Below are 17,785 nucleotides of genomic sequence, written 5' to 3' on the forward strand. Positions count from 1 at the left end.
TGTTTTCCAAGGTAGTTTCTAACCTTTGGTTTTTACGGTGGAGCTCACGTATCTCCTCTTCGTAAAACCGGGACTTTGAACTCGAGCTCACGGAGTGGACCCGGGGGTGTTTGTCAGGCCTATGGGCAGAAGGGCCCGGGTCTTGCCGGCCGGAGTTCGGTGCCCGCGGCGGTTTTGGAGGGAACTCATCAGCGTGCACCGGTGGTGCTCTGGGAGGACTCCCCCCAGGTGGAGCAGCCGGTGATGAGGCCACCCTGTCTCCTCCTTGAACCTCAGGGTCTTTCGGGGGCTCCACGTCCCTGGGTGGAGGAGCGTCCTTCATGGAGGCCTTCAGCTGGACTCCATTTAAGTGAACTTCGACCTCCTGCGTCTCTCTCAGTCGCTTCGAGCGTCTCGGCATCTTCTTCTTGTCGGAAATAATGGTGGAACAGTAGCTTGAAACTAACGTTCCCACAGACGGCGCCAAACTGTTGACGGTGAGAACTCGTCAACGAAGATAAGTTGGAAAAATTATCAAATTGAAATCGCTAATTGGAAAGCTATGAAAACTTCAACAATGACTCAAGAACAATGGAATAACAACAATGGAGAATTCAGTATCTCATTCACACTAATGTCTCTGCTACAGTAAAATTTCCAACCCCCCCTTCAGGTGGCCTTGGAATTCCATTTATAGTAGGCTCTAACGGGCTTAGGTACATAGTGGTCCAGGGGACCAAGTGGTACAAACGTACTGTACTAGGGAAGTGGCTTCAGAGGTTGTGGCTGTACATCCCGTACAGGAGCAGGTGTCAGGAGGATGTCTCCACTACTTGTCTGTACCCCTTCCTGAGGCGTGGTAGCAGGCGTGTTGGCGCAGGAGGTAGTGGTGTCGGCTCTGACCTATGACCGTAGACGTACGGACCATGATCCTCACTAGCACTGGCATCCGTACCTGGTACCTGGTCGTACAAATATGTCTCACTCGACTCGTACCAGATCTCCTAAACATGGGGATCCCGAGATGTAGGGAACGGAACCCTTGGTACAGGATGCCTGGGGCATTCTAAGGTTACCCACGGGCGTGGGCGATAAATGCTTGGCCTCGCTCTACGTCTTAGCATATGAGGCAAGACGCCTCTGGGCCATGCGTGTCAAGTTACGGGGCGTCGGCACCCTGAGAAGATGGTGGGTTGATAGACCTTCAGGGATGCGCGCGCGGGGCCTTGCGCGGCCTCGCATATGGGATGCTGTTGATGGCCTCGCGCGGTTGGAGTGGCCTAAGGGCCCCGTGAGACAGGGGGATCTTGCCCATGCGACGGCCTCGCGAAACGGCCTCGCGGGATGGGCCTCGCGAGATGACCTCGCGAGACGACGGGGCTCCGCGGGACGGCCTTGCGGGACGGCCTGACTTCGCCCACGCAACGGCCTCGCGAAATGGCCTTGCGGGACGGGCCTCGCAAGATGACCTCGCGAGACGACGGGGCTCCGCGGGACGGCCTCGCGGGATGGCCTCGCGGAATAGGAGGTGTGGTCCACGTGAGGGCCTCGCGGGACGGCTTCGCGAGATGGCTTCACGGAACGTGGCCTGACTTCGCCCACGCAACGGCTCCGCGAAATGGCTTCGCGGGATGGGCCTCGCGAGATGACCTCTCGAGACGACGGGGCTCCGCGAAACGGCCTCGCGGGATGGCCTCGCGGAACAGGAGGTGTGGTCTACGTGAGGGCCTCGCGGGACGGCTTCGCGAGATGGCTTCACGGAACGTGGCCTGACTTCGCCCACGCAACGGCTCTGCGAAATGGCTTCGCGGGATGGGCCTCGCGAGATGACCTCGCGAGACGACGGGGCTCCGTGGGACGGCCTCGCGGGATGGCCTCGCGGAACAGGAGGTGTGGTCCACGTGAGGGCCTCGCGGGACGTTGGTCTTGCATTTCCTCTTGATGGGATTATGAGCATTAACAGGAAGTAAGGGAATTCACTCTCTGACTTGTAGAGGGCGGCGACGCTTATGTGGGGTGTTGCGGCTCAAATTGAGGATTTTTTCCAAATGGGGTTTTTAAGCTCGGGAACTCAAACCTAAAGGCTCGAGAAGGGTTCTACTACCCGATTTAGTAGAATTTGAGATCCCGGAGGCTAGGAATTAACCCTGAAGGTTTTAAATAGTCTAGTGTTTGATGGTTGTCCATTATTGTGTTGTGACTACGTTATATAGTTAGGGCTCGGGAGTCAGGTTTGCGCTCAGGATTGCCCTACGCTATCTACTCGTGACTCGAGGTAAGAAAATTGTACCTTTGTTGTGATTAGGGCTCGGGCCCCTATTAATAAATATGACTATGTTTACTTTATTAGGCATGGGGGTATATGTTGTAATTGATTGCATGTTAGGAAAATTGTATGTTGATTATACCTGATCTGAAAGCTCGACCTAAGAGAGTTGGGGTCGGTAATAAGCATTCGGAACACAGGCCGTTTTGGCTAGGGAAACCTGTGAGTGCAATATGTACTTGTCTGGCCCCAATTCCACTTAAATAATTAGAAGTTCGGTCTGCACTTATCTAACTCATTGGCTGTTTAAATTGGACTATGTGTTTGTTTGAGCAAGGTTGTTACTGCTAAGCTTGTTATTTATATTCTGTTGCTTAATTGAATCTATTGATTTAAGTTTTCTTGTTGAGCCTTGGCTTACAGATGTTATGTTGTGTAGGTAAGGGAAAGAGGAAGTTGGACCAGCCATGAGTTGGAGAGCTTTGGGGCAGCGTGTACATTTGTAGCTGCTCAACCGCCACGGTCGAGGATTCAAGAGGGACTAGAGTAAAACCATAATTTTGCCGCTTAGGCCGACTTATGTTGTAATTACCCTTTGGAGTTGCAAATGCCTTGTGTTTATTTTGGGATCCCATGTACAAACTCAAACTTTTAAATGAAAGTAACCGTTCCTATGATCAAAACTTTTAAACCCTAATTTGTTTATTACCCTGAGTAACACATTTATATCTAAATGATTTGATTAGCAAGTCTAGCACTACTTATAATACACAATGTAATGGTCTTGGCTATCCAGTGTGTTACAACTTGGTATCAGAGCGGTCTAGGTTTAAGGGTTCCTGAAGACTAGCTGGGCATGTACACTTGCCACTAAAGACAAGCTCGACTCAGGGTTTGGTAACTATTTATGTGGTTACATGTTTAACTGCTTAAATAAGATATAAATGCCTTGTCTGCCTGTCTTATTAGGGAGCATGAGATATACTGATAGGGCCCGACCCTTGACTGCTATGTGTACATGAAAAGGCATGCTTATCAGCATTGCTACTATATTATAGTGTTATTGAAATTCTTGTTAGCATTGTGGTTGCATGTATTCGCTTAATTGTTGATGTTGGGTCATGGGGTGACTTCTAAAATCTTGTTATCATTGCCTTATCAGCTGAGTCATTGATTACAGATATACTTGGAGAGCTAAGCCTCCAAGGCAATCAGTTCGACTAGTCATCACTGAGATCGAGGCTAGAGATGATAACCAAGGTCAGAACCCTCCACCAGTCCCTGAGAACTGGCGACAAATGCTTGCTGATATGCAAGCCAGACTTCAAAGTCAAGAGGAAGAGATCTTCTTACTGAGATAGCAAGTTCCACGAGGGAACGTTGCACCAGACATGCCACCCGTAGCGGTACCAGCCGTACAATAGCCTGAGGTTGAAAACAGGTGGGAACCACTGCACGAAAGATTCAAGAAGCAACATCCTCCAACCTTTGAGGGAGGACCAGATCCACTCAAGGCTGAACAGTGGATGAGTCTGACTACCTCATCCTGGATTTTATGAGGGTGGTAGGTAATAACAAAGTGGCTTGTGTCACCTTTATGTTTCGAGACGTGCCCGTATTTGGTGGGAGGTTGCATCCCAGACTCAAAATGTTTCTACTATAAGCTGTGATGAGTTTAGAGACCTATTTAAATAGAAGTATTATTGTAATGCGGTTAATGCGGTTAGAGCGACGAAGGTAAATGAGTTTACCAGTTTGGTACAAGGTAGTGCGTGAGTCACTAAGTATGCCTTGAAGTTTGATAGGCTAGCTAAATTTGCACCAGATTTGGTGCCTACTGACGCATCAAGATAGGACAGATTTGTTCGTGGGTCGAATGCTATGATAGCCCAGGATGTTCGGATTACATCAATACCTGAGGAAACTACTTATGCCTAGGTGGTTGAGAAAGCCCTCACAGCTGAGGAGGTAGAGAACAATATATGGAGGGAGAGTGTTGTACGACATGATATTCGGAGGGAAGTGCCTCCATTTGTAGGATCTGGTAGGGGCGGAGGCCCTAGTGACCAGAAGAGGAAGACCCCTGACACATTGACCACTGCAGCACCTGATAGGAGGGGCCGGGGTGTTCAAGGCAGTAATGAGACTTGGAGGAGTGACCCAGAATGTGCCAGGTGTAGGAGGCGCCATCTGGTAGAATGTCGGCCGAAGGCATGCTATCTGTGTGTGATGGTTGGACATCTCAAGAAGGACTACTCGAGTTCGAAGAAAGAGGAACCCAAGACGGTGGACAGCTTGACTCCGGCTCGAGTGTTTGCCTTGACTCAGGCAGAGGCTGAGGCTAGTCCCTCAGTAGTGACAAGTCAGCTTTCTAGTGCTGGCACTCCATATATTGTATTGATTGATTATGGTACTACACACTCATTTCTTTATAGTAGGGTGATTGGTAGATTGTGCAGGCTCTGTGATTATTATACTACGAGGTTCAGGACTTTACTGTCTACTGGAGAGCTGGTAGTCTCTAGGAGATGAGTTAGGTCATTACTAGTTGTTGTGGACAATAGAGAACTATCAGTGGACTTGATTGAGTTGGGTATGAATGATTTTGACATGATTTTGGGAATGGATTGGTTATCCAGGTATAGGGCGACTATAGACTGCATGAAAAAGATGGTGACTTCCGAGCTTGAGAGTGAGGACCCCTTTTTTTTTGTTGGCACTGTGCACGGACCCCGTATGCCTATGATATCAGCATTGAGGGCTAGAGACCTATTGCAATGAGGTTCATAGGATTCCTAGCTAGTGTGGTGGACTCCACTAAGATCATGTCAGTGGGACCAGAGGAGACTAGATAGGTGTGTGAGTTCTTAGATGTGTTCCCTGAGGACTTACCGAGACTGCCACTCCACCGAGAGATTGAGTTCGTCATTGAGTAGGCACTAGGTACAGAACCATTGTCAAGGGCACCATAAAGAATGGCTCCGATAGAACTGAAGGATTTGAAGGTACAATTACATGAATTACTGGACCTAGGGTTTATCAAACCTAGCTTCTCACCATGGGGTGCTCCAGTTTTGTTTGTGAAGAAAAATGATGGGACCCTGAGGATGTGTATAGATTATAGGAAGTTAAACAAGCTGACTATCAAGAACAAGTACCCACTACCGATGATAGAAGACCCGTTTGACTAGTTGTAGGGCAAGACAATGTTTTCTAAGATTGATCTTTGATCTGGTTATCACCAGCTAAGGATCAAGGATGAGGATATTCTGAAGACGACCTTTCGCACGAGGTATGGGCATTACGAGTATACAGTCATGTCATTCAGGTTAACCAATGTCCCAACATCGTTTATGGATCTGATGAACAGGGTGTTCAAGGATTATTTGGATCAGTTCGTGATTGTCTTCATCAACCATATTCTGGTTTACTCTCATTCAGAGGCAGAGCATGAACAGCACCTCCGGTTAGTATTGCAAAGATTGAGGGAGCACCAGTTGTATGCCAAGTTTAAGAAGTGCAAGTTTAGGTTACCGCAGGTGACATTCCTTGGTCACATTGTTAGTGGAGACGGGATTAAGGTAGATGATAAGTCTAGTTTAGGGTAGTTTTAGAGTGTGTTTTAGTCTTAGTTTCAAGTCAAATTGTGGGTTTTGTGTGGTATTATGCTAGTGTTTTTTAATTTTTGTTTTTAGGTTTTTGCTATGAATTTGCGAATAGAGAGGAACATAGCAGATTTAGTGATGAAATTGGATATTTTGGGGAGATTTTGGCCATTTTGTATGAGTTCAGGAGAGCTGGGAATATTCAGGATAAATCTAGTGCTAAATGAAGGTTGAAAAGACTGTGAAAGGACAAAGGTTCCTAGAAGTCATGACTTGGACACTTGGGTTGCGGTGCACATGGAGGCAGAGGCGAATCAGCAAAGGGGACCAAAAAGACACGGGTCGTGACTTGGTCTATCAAGTCGCGACGCCTGAATTTCCAAAGATGGAGTGAAGTGCACAAAAAGACACAGATCGTGACTCAGGAATGAGTAAGTTACGACTCGCCTCATCAAAAGGGAAAACATGCTTTTTTAAGTGTGAATTTTAGGTCATTTGAGGGACATTTTTTTTATTACGGGATTAGTAGCTGTTTAACTCTAATACTCTATTTTTCTTCAGTTTTATGTCAGTTTATTAGTAGCTTAATTCTATGTTTCTGAACATCTATTTTATTGTGTTAATCATGTCTGTTATGAACTAAACATCTTTTCTAGGGTTTAATGTAGCGCTTGGATATTTGTTAATTTTCTATGAAGTTCATATAACTTCTTCTTCTATCCTCTCTCTCTATATGATTTATGCTTAATGCATGTGGATAATTGATCATTATTTACATGATTTATGATTTTGATTCGAAATCCGAGAAGGGAGAGTTGAATATTCTATAATCATATAGACATAAATTGCATATAGGACGAGAGTACTTGTAGGGTTTGTGTAGCGTTTAGGGTTTCTATGCTTCATGCATGCTATATGTTAAAACTTATCACAGATATGTAGAAAGTTTGCATATAGATTGAGATCTTTTTATCTTGAAAAAGAATTAGGATTGTTTTAGTTAACTCGTTATTAGGATAGAAATTGAAGAATTATATACGCTGATTAGTAACTTTATCAGGTTGAAAAGTTGATGAAGTCAATACCTTAGGTTTTTAATCACTGAATCAATCTTTATAATTCAACAATTTATTTCAATTTTAAGTTTTAGTTTAAAAATCACTCTCATTTCGACAGCCAAATAGAAATCTAGAATTGGTTATTGGTACTTGATTGATAGTCTCCGTGGGAATGATTCTTATTTATTATCTATATTACTTGAATCGATTCCGTATACTTGCGCATTGTATTTTCTCTATCAAGTTTTTGGCGTCGTTTCCAGGGATTATTTAATCAATATCAAACATAATTGATTCTTGTTCTACTTAGGCTTTTCTTTAACAATTTTTCTGACGTGTTTCTCTACTTGTTTTTCAATTTCAAGATCAACATGTAGTTTTGGTTTATGTGATGAGGTAAAACAACTGAGATATTACTGGCGAATCCTGAGATTGAGAGAACATGTAGACATAATCGGAAGAATAAGAGGTTGGAGGCAAGGATGGCTGCAAACTAAGGGAATGCAGTAAATAATGTCGCCAACAATGTCGAAGAGACAGTGGCTGCTGAGATCCCTGTTGTACAAGGGGCTAGAAGTTTAAGAGATTATGTACCCCCAAATTTTATGGGAGTGCATTCATGCATCAGACACCCCATAGTTGCTGCTAACAATTTTGAGATTAAGCCAACAATTCTGCAAATGGTTCAATGTAGTGTTCATTTTGGAGGCTTGCCTACAGAGGACCCTAACTTGCACATAGCTAATTTCTTGGAGCTTTGTGTAACATTTAAGATGAATGGGGTGAGCGATGACACAAGAATGTTGAGGCTATTTCCATTTTCACTAAGGGACCGCACAAAGAGTTGGTTGATTTCCCTACATGCTAACTCTATTACCACATAGGAGAAGCTCGCTCAAAAGTTCCTTGCAAAGTTTTTCCCTCCAGCAAAAGCTGCAAAGTTGAGAGAGGAAATTAATAATTTATACTAGACAGAAGGGTAATCACTGATGCTGCATGGGAGAGATTCAAAGAGTTATTAAGGAAGTGCTCGCATCATGGTATAGAGAAGTGGATGCTGGTCCACAACTTTTATAATGGGTTGAATGGTACTACTCGTACAATAATAGAAGCTGCATCAGGAGGTGTGTTCATGAGCAAAAGTGCTAATGAGGCTTATGAATTGTTAAAGGAGATGGCCATGAACAATTACCAGTGGCCTACTGAGAGGGAAAAGACAAAGAAGATGGCTGGGATGATTGAATTAGATGCCATCTCAATGCTTACTCACATCTCGTATGCTTAGCAAACCGTACTAGTAACCATTCATTAAAGAATCCATACTTTAATATGTTATTGACTATTTTATTCATTATATATGATCTTAATTCTCTCGTACTAATACAATATCATATTCTCATGAATGAATAGGGAATTTTCTTGATATTATTATATAATTAATTCAAACAATAATTATAACATTCAAATATAATAAAATTATACTTTTATTTAAAACCAATAAAATGTCTTTACATGCTTTTAGGGCATTGATCCTAACAATCTCCCACTTGCCCTCAAAGCAAGTGAGGCATCTTCCTTAATCCCATATTGCGCACGTGACCCATGAACGACTTTGCAGGAAGTGTCTTGAACAACAGGCTTTATTCCGACGATATCTTCATAACAGTCACATCACCTCGGTGTAAAATCTCTCTTACCAGATGGTATTTCCTTTCTATATGATTTCCTTTCTTGTGGCTTCTCGGTTCTTCAGAATTAGCTACTGCTCCACTGTTATCACAGTACACGATTAGTGGCTTATCCATATCTGGAACTACTTTCAGATCAGTGTAGAACTTCCTCAACCAAACTGCCGCCTTAGATGCTTCACAAGCCGCTATGTATTCGACTTCCATGGTTGAATCAACTACGCTGGATTGTTTAATGCTTCTCCAGACAACAACTCATCCACCAAGAGTGTACACTGGCCCAGATGTCGACTTTTGACTGTCTTTGTCTGATTGGAAATTAGAATCAGTGTATCCAGTGGGGTTAAGCTCACTACCCGGTTATACACCATATAATCTCTTGTTCTCCTAAGATACCTGAGAATGTGTTTTACTGCAATCCAGTGTTCCAAACTAGGATTTGATTGATAACGACTTACAATCCTAATTATATAACATATGTCGGGTGTAATGACCTAAATTTCCTAATAAGGCTTAGGGCTTTTATTAGGAGGCCGGGACGGCCATAACTGATTTATTATGCAATTAAATGATTATATGCATTTTTAGGTGTATTAAATATGCATGTGAACCCATTTCTATTCAATTGGGTAATTTTCTTATTTTGGCCATTTCAAGTATGTTTGGCATATATGTGATATGTGTGTGGTGATTTATTATTATTTGGTTATGCTAGGGTTACCTAGCACGAGACAATCCTAGGAGGCAAGCTAGTGGGAAAGTCACAACGGAATTCATACTTGACTGAGTCAAGGGGTATTTAGTACATTACCGAGGTATTGGGTAATGAGAATAAATATTTGATGATAAATTGAGAATTAGTAAGATCAGGGGGAAATTCTGGGAGATTTAACTATTTTACCCCTGGGGTCGTTTTCGGGACCCCAAGCATTAGGATTTGCTTGAGGCTACTTATGTAACGATCCAAAAATCACTAATATGGCTTAAGGACATTGATTAGTGTGCCGGGAGGGCATAATTGGTTTATGTGTGAATTTATTAAATTAACGTGTGATTAAATGATAAACATGCTTGTATGGTTATATGAATGTAAATGTGATTACATGTTGTATTTGTGAGAACCGCATTATTATGTGGGTAAATCTGCAGCGTGCGACTCGAGGCGATCCTAGGGAGCTAGTTAGCGGGAAGTCACAACGGGGCTTAATGTTTGACTTGGGGTAAATCAAGGGGTAATTCAGGTATTAGATGACTATTTGGGTTATCGGGTTATGGAAATAAATATATGGAGATATATTTGAGGTTAGGAAGCCTAGACGGGAATATTGGGGAATTTTACCTTTTTGCCCTCGGGGACGTTTTCGGTACCCCGAGCCCTGGGATTAACTTATTGCCTAAGGTTAGGCTAAGTAAAAACCTCAGAATTTGGTGGAAATAGAGGAACCTACTCTTGTATCTCTCTCTCCTTCCTTCTTCTTCTTTTTCAAGGGAACCATTAGAATCTAAGAAACTCAGCTAGAAACTTTATGATTTGGGCTAGAGTTTTGAGGAAATAGCTCAGTTCAGCAATAGAATTCAACCATAAACTAAGGTAAAGCACTGAATTTCATTTTTGATTAGTTGATTATGTGGTTTATGGGTTGAAATCTAAGGGTTTTTAGGTTCTTAACTTCAAGGTTGAATTAAGGTGGAAAGCTTGGGAGTGAGCTCAAATTTTTCTTAGAGAAGTGGTTCTGCTGTGGAGGTAAGCTTGAATCCATGAAATAATGGCTGAATTCTGGTGTTCCATTGCTGGTTTTTATGTTCTTGAGCTCCTGGGTTTCAGAAATTAAAATGGGATTTTAATGGGTTTTAAAGCTAGGTTTTTGCTGGATTATGTTGCTAGAATCATGTTAGAAGTTTTGTGATCAATGGGTTTTGGAATTAGGATGGTTTTGGGTGGTTTTGAGTTAGGATGTTAAAAATGGTTATTTTTCTGGGCACAAGAGGTTGGGCCGCGACTCTGTTCTAGAGTGCTGCGGCCCTGCGAAGCAAAGAAGAGCCAGGGAGGCTCTGCTGAAGGGAAGCGTCGTGGCGCCATAGGGCAGGGTCGCGGCACATGTCTGTGATCAAAGAGGCCTAGCCTTTGGTTTTGGGGGCCGGCCACGGCGCCAGTCCTTAGGGCCGCGACCCTAAATGGCATTTTTCGCTAAATGAAGGTTTTAAGCGCGGGAATCTAACCTAGGGTTCTCAGGATCGATTCCACCACCGTGTTTGGTGGAATTCGATGTCCCGGAAGCTAGAACTATACCCGAAAACCTTTATTTGAATATTAATGGAATCCGTTATCTTGGTTGTGACTAGGTGATAAGCTAGGGCTCGGGGATCGGATCGTGCTCAAGAGGCATCGGTCGTAGTCAGTACACTTGAGAACTAAAGGTAAGAAAACTGCATCCGGTTGTGGATTTATAATGGGACTAAGGGCTCCATATCTTGTATGCTTTGAAAGGATGGCATTGTGCCATGTAAACAGTAAACCAACGACCTAAGAGTGCTAAAGTTTACACTAGCGCACAGGGCGCGGCTCGGCCACTGGTAGCTGAGGACAACTTATTATGCACTGAGCTCGGTTTAAGCGGATCGGAGTTAGTGGGGTAAACAGGGGGTGCGACCTAAGGTGTCGACCCTGATTATTATGTGATTTGTTTGTTATTATTGATTGGTGGATTGTTATGCTGTGTAGATGGGTGATGATTAGCTGATTCTTTGGTTGAAACTTCATGCTCTGTGTTTATTGTGATATGTTAGGTGTATGAACATGCTTAAATGGGTTATCCAAATGTTATTATTGCTTGCTTTGTAATATGATATGTTTTCTTGCCGGGCCTTGGCTCACGGGGGCTTTGTGGTGCATGTAAAGGCAAGGGCAAACTTGATCAACCCTGATTAGGAGAGCTCCGAGAGCATAATGTACATGATCAGCTGCTCAGGCACCACGGTTGAGGGGAGACAGGGACAAGAAAACCATAATCTTCTGTTTAGCCATTAGAAAGGCTGGTGGTTTTCTGTACACTGGAAGTTTTGTGAACAGACTTTTAAATGCTATTTCTTTTGGGATCCCATGTGTAAAATGTTTAATTTTATGAAATGTACCTTTTGAGACCAAACCCTTTTAACCCTAGCACATTAATAGTTTCAATTAGACATTTTTAACTAAATGACTTGATTAGAAAGTCCTGCACCTTTATAAGTACATAGTGTAGCATTCTTGGCTATCTAGGGCGTTACAACTTAAGCTTGAAGTAACCTGTTAGAATTATAAAATAACGTTCAGAATGTTCTCTCTTCCTCCCGTTCCCTTTTCGACACCCAATCACATTTTCAAAGGAAACTTGAGTTCTAGGACTCAGATTCAAGCGAGGATCGAGGCATAGCGATTCTAGGGAAGATTAGAAGCTTTTTAGCCGGAGGATTTAGCTGGGAAACAACTCAATCAGAGTTAATCCAAGTTTTAAGTTCTTAGTTTTTAAAGTTTTTAAGCTTTGATTGAATTTTATGTTTTGATGAGTTTTTGGATGAATTAAAGCTCGAGTTTTATTGGTTTTGGGAGATTAGGATGTTTTGGAACTTTAATTTTGAGATTTGGATCGGATTTGGAGCTTTGAAACTCAAATAACACGAAGTAAGAACCCAAAAATCTGGTTTGGGCGCTGTAGCGCTAGGTTGGTAGCGCTACAATGCTAGGTACTCTGTTTTGGGGGAGTTGGGTCTACTTGTAGTGCTGTAGCGCTACACAATCTTCAGAAATTGGTTTTTTGGTAATTTTTTGGGTTTTGACCCGAAGGCTCGGGGGATGATTCCACCACCCTGTTTGGTATAATTTGAGGTCCCGAGAGCGCAAGATTGGTCCCGGGATTGGGTGTTTGGAACTTGAACTCATTGAAACACTGTTTATGGTTGTGACTAGGCTATTGCTAGGGGATTGGAAACAGGATCGTGCTTAAGAGTTGTTCATTGGTAACCTGTGCTTGGACCAAAGGTAAGAAAACTGCACCCAGTATGTGATGCATGTGATGCATAAGATACATGTGATTAGTGCATGATCATAATTATGCTAGTGATTGCTAAGTAAGCATGCTAAATACCCTACATTTGGATATTTGACATATGATATATGCTTGGTTGCATTGTTTACTTGTGTATGGCACTGACCCATGAGTCAGAAATCGGCACGAGCCGTATGGTATTGGCTTAAGAGTCAATAATGAAATTGATGTGTTCAATACAAGCTGAAATGATTAGATCTAATCGACGTAAGCATTGAATGAATCATCATGAACATTAATGCTTGACCGACCTCAAGTTTGATGAAAAATAAAAACGCTTGTCTAGTCTAAAGGCTAGTTACTTAGAGCCAGGGCCAAAAGGCTCAGGTGACTGCAACGTCACATGGATATGGGTGTTGAGCCCAAGTTCGTGACTCACTCATCAGTCACTTATCTGATTAGGGTGCGGAGCCCAAAGTGCGACTCACTCATCTGATTAGGGCTACAAGCCCCAGCATGGTTACCAGAATTTTAAACTGTTAATCACTCATCTGATTAGGGCTACAAGCCCCATGATGATTATCAAAATCATAAAGTGTTATTGACTCATCTTATTAGGGTCTAGAGTCCAAGTCTGTGACTTAATTGTCACTTATTTGATTCACTTACTTTAGATGGACACATTAGCCATCTATTCTCATTATGACTTGAAAGTCATCTATACAAAGGGCATGCCCCATAAGTCATCTATACAAAGGGTAGGACCCACAATCATTATTTGGACTTATTTGCATGCATGAATATGGCTATTATTGCTAGGCATGCCTATTATGATATAGTAACATGTTATTACTGTTCATGAGCATATTGAGTTTTCTTGCTGAGCTTCGGCTCACGGGTGCTAAGTGGTGTAGGTAAAGGCAAAAGAAAGTTGGACCATCCTTGAGTTGGAGAGCTTAGGTGACGATGTGTACTAATGCGGCTGCTCGACCACCACGGCCGAGGGTTTAAAGAGGAAACAGGGTTAAACCCTATTTTGCCGCTTAGGACAGCTGGTTGTAAATATTTTATTGTAATTAACCTTTAAATTATATTTTTGGGTTCCCAATGTATACAGGTTACGTTTTAGTGAAACGTTGTACCTTAACCAAAAAATTTAACCCTAAACTATTAATCATACTTAGTTACACGATTATGGCCAAATGACTTGATCAGCATGTTTAGCACTGTTTAAAATGCACACCGTAACGATCCCTGGGTAATAGGGCATTGCAACTTGGTGTCAGAACGAGCCAAGGTTAAGGGTTCCTGAAGAAAAGTTGGGCATGTACACTCGTCACTAAAGATAGCTTCACTCAGGGTATGGTAACTATTTATCTAGTTATGTGCTTAACTACTCAAATAGAATGTAAGTGCTTTACCTGCATATTGTATTAGGGAGCATGAGATTCTGATAGAGCCAGTCTCTTGACTATTAATATGATTATATAATTACATGCTCCGTGAATGTATACATATGAATGTGATAATTTCATGCTAGAGTTGGAAGCATGGCGTATATGTTGAAAGAGCAGGGGTTATGAATTGATGAACAAATGCTATGGGAATGTTTTTAGCACTGCAGGGGTTTGTGAATGTAGTGTGGTATGATTGTTCCCATGGGGAAGGCTTTTGAATATGCTCATCATATTTAATGGGTCAAGTTATTGACTGCAGATTCAATCAGCAGGTATGTATCCAAGGCAGATAATGAGACCTAGTGGTGGTTATACTGGACTGGGGATTACAGCCAGGGTTTGAGTTATTCATCTACCCCTCAGAATTTACCACAGGTGTTTACAAATATGCAATTAAGATTACAGAGGCAAGAGGAAGAGATTAGGTGTTTGAAGCAACAATAGAATCTGTTAGGGAACACCTCTTCCTTTGTTATGCCAGGAGTGGCACTAGTTTTGGCTCAGCCTAGGGTTGAGAACATGTGGGAATTTATTTGTTGAAGATTCCAGGAGTATTACCCTAAAGTCTTTAAGGGAGGCATAGATCCATTCAGAGCTGAGCAATGGATGGGCATGATCATTTCCATTCTCGATAGTATGGGGGTGGTAGGTCACGATAGGGTGATCTGTGCTACATATGTATTGCGTGATGATGCCCGGACATGGTGGGAAGTAGTATCCCAGACACTAGATACAGCTGTGATGGACTGGAAAGAATTTAGGCAGCTGTTCAATGAAAGATATTACTGTGATGCGGCCAAGACTGCTAAGATGAATGATTTTCTGAAGCTCGTTCAGGGAAATGCAACAGTAACCGAGTATGTTAACAGATTTGATGCATTGGCCAAGTTTTCTTTTGATATGGTACCCACAGATGTAGCTCGGAAGGAAAGGTTTATCCAGGGATTGAATCCCAGAATAGCTCAGGGCATTAGAGGTGCCCCAATGCATGAAATCTCTACCTGCGCTCAGGTGGTAGGGAAGGCTCTTGCTGTTGAGAGCACAGGAAATGAGATAATAAAGGAGGGTGCTGGAGAGCGTAGTACTCAAGTAGTGACACCTCTGTTTATTGGTTTGAGCAAGAATAAAATCTGGAGGACTTATTGAAAATGCGCTCGGTGCAAGAGGCGTTATCTAGGAGAATGCCGAGCAAAGTCATGTTTCTTATGTGGAATGGTTGGGCACTTTATGAAGGATTGCCCAAAACGGAGGATGGATGAGCAAAAGGGGGTGGACAGCTCGACTCCAGCTCGAGTGTTCATTCCAATGCAGTCAGAGACTGAGAGTGAGACTGAGGCTGGTTCCTAAGGGGTGGCAGGTCAACTTTCTAGTTTTGATTTTTGTATTGTGCTGATTGGTTTTGGTGCCATGTTGTTCTTTGCTTGTTGCATCTAGAGAGGCATAGACTTGATATGCAGATTACATGGTTATGTTGTGATGAGTTAGATTATTGTGGAAAGGACTCATCAATTGTTTTGATAGGGTTTGTTATGAATGACTTCAGTATGATCCTAGATATAGATTGGTTAGCCAAGTTTGGGACAATGATGGTTTGCAAGGAAAGAATAGTGACTCTTGAGCTTGAGAGTGGGAAGCCCTTGTGGTAGTTGGCACTGCGCATGGATTGTGTATGTTTATGACACCTGTATTTAGAGCTAGAGATTTATTGCAGGAGGGTACATAGAACTCCTAGCAAGTGTGGTGGGTACCAGTTAGGTTGTGCTAGTAGGACCAGGACAGACTGGATTAGTCTGTAAGTTTCTGGATGTATCTCCAGGGGATTTTTCAGGATTACCTTTACATAAAGAGATAGAATGGTGATTAGGTTGGTGCCAGGGACATGATCGGGTCTAGGGTATTGTATTGAATGGATTCAGCAGAATTGTAAGAACTAAAGGACTCAGTTATTGGGTAAGATGATATTCTTTAAGGTGAATCTTTGATCTAGTTAGCACAAGCTAAAGATCAGGAAAAAGGATATGCAAAGGATTGCTTTTTATATTAGATAAGGGCACTGAGAGTGGTGAGTTGTTTTGATGGATTAGATGAACATAGTATTCAAGGATTACCTAAATTGGGTTTGTGATCGTCTTGATTGATGGTATTGTGGTATATTCTCGGTTGGAGAATTGCCAAGGTCAAGGAACGCCTTAGAGGTAAGGAGTTTCCTTGGACGGGCAGGATATTATATGTGTTTTGGGAAAGAGTTCTGAGTCTTCTTACAGATCATAATCAGTTTGCAGGTTGTTATGACACCTCAGTGACAGGGAAAAATGATTGCCTATGCATCATGATAGTTGAAGGATATGACCAGAAATAGAGTAGAGTTACTGGTGGGCCAGGTGGCCAACATTATGTTTAATTTACTCTTTCAGAGAGGATCAAATGAAAACAATTAAGTGAACCAAAGATAGGAAGATTGAGGGGAATGTCCTAGCTAGATTAGCTAAGGATTATGCAGTGTCAGGTATGAGTTTATTGTGGTAAAAAGGGATCGAACTTGGGATCCGATGGACATTGGGATTAAACGAGGGATTTTGGATGAATCTCATACTTCTCTTTTATTCTCTTCATCCAGGCATTATGAAATATGTATTAGGGTCTGAAAGTTTTATATTGGTAGCTTGGGATGGAGAGGGACGTAATAGAATACATGACAAAGTTCTTAACCTATTAGCCGGTCAAGACTGATCGTGAAAATATATATATACGCAAGTGCACGCAATCCATTCAAGTAATATACGATAAGTAAAGTATCGTTCCCTCAAAGACTATCTTCCAAGTACCACTAATTTTTCTTTAAATTTCTATTTGGAAACTAAGAATTTGACTTTTGAATTTAATTTTAAATATGAAAATACTTTAAACAAGAAAACAACTAACTAAAAGATTTAAATCACTATGAAAAAAAGACATAGGATGTTAATTTCATCAACTTTTCATTTTACTAATTGTATTAATCAATTCTAGATTTCTTTCTTTTTATTCTAATAACAGGTTAACATAAATCGATTCCTATTCTTTTTCAAGATATAAGATCTCAGCCTATATGTAGATTTTCTACATCTCTGTGATAAAATTAAACATATAGAAGACATTAAGCATGGAAACCTAATTACTACACAAGTCATACATGTACTTTTGTCAAATATGTAACCTATGTCTATATAATGATAGCATATTCAATTCTCATCTTTCGAATTTTGAATCAAAATCCTTAAATTAAGAAAATAGTGATCAAGTATTTACTAGCATTAAACACACATTATATAGATTAGAATAGAGAAGAAAAATCAAAAGAATATCATAATTCAATTAGATAGAAATCCAAGTGACTACATTAAACCCTAGATAATTTTTTTTTTGATGAATAAGAAAGATTGTTCAACAAACCATTACAAGACAAGTCTATGAAACCCAACACAATTACAAGACCCAATTCCAACCCAAAAATCTGCCGAAACAAGTAAAGGCCCTATATATAATCTGTACAAATCAATTCAGAGACAAACTGTTAATAAATTCTCTATCTTTCGTAGATGCTTTACATGGCAACACACTAAATACCCGAAATTTACAATCATGCTGAATTCTACTAACTGTGTGTTGAATTTGCCAAAGCTTGTGATTCCAAAGTGCATCATTCCTCACTCTCCATATATGATACA

The 17,785-nt window shown here is 41.8% G+C and overlaps 1 non-coding gene across 1 annotated transcript; it reads right to left on the bottom strand.

Moving 5' to 3' along the window:
- Positions 1–7,846: 7,846 nt before the first annotated feature.
- LOC133820322 (small nucleolar RNA R71) lies at positions 7,847–7,952 on the bottom strand. Its single transcript, XR_009886740.1, has one exon. It is a non-coding gene; the product is annotated as a small nucleolar RNA R71 (small nucleolar RNA).
- Positions 7,953–17,785: the final 9,833 nt, after the last annotated feature.

Source organism: Humulus lupulus, chromosome 2 (genome assembly GCF_963169125.1).
Source record: "Humulus lupulus chromosome 2, drHumLupu1.1, whole genome shotgun sequence".
NCBI lineage: Eukaryota > Viridiplantae > Streptophyta > Magnoliopsida > Rosales > Cannabaceae > Humulus > Humulus lupulus.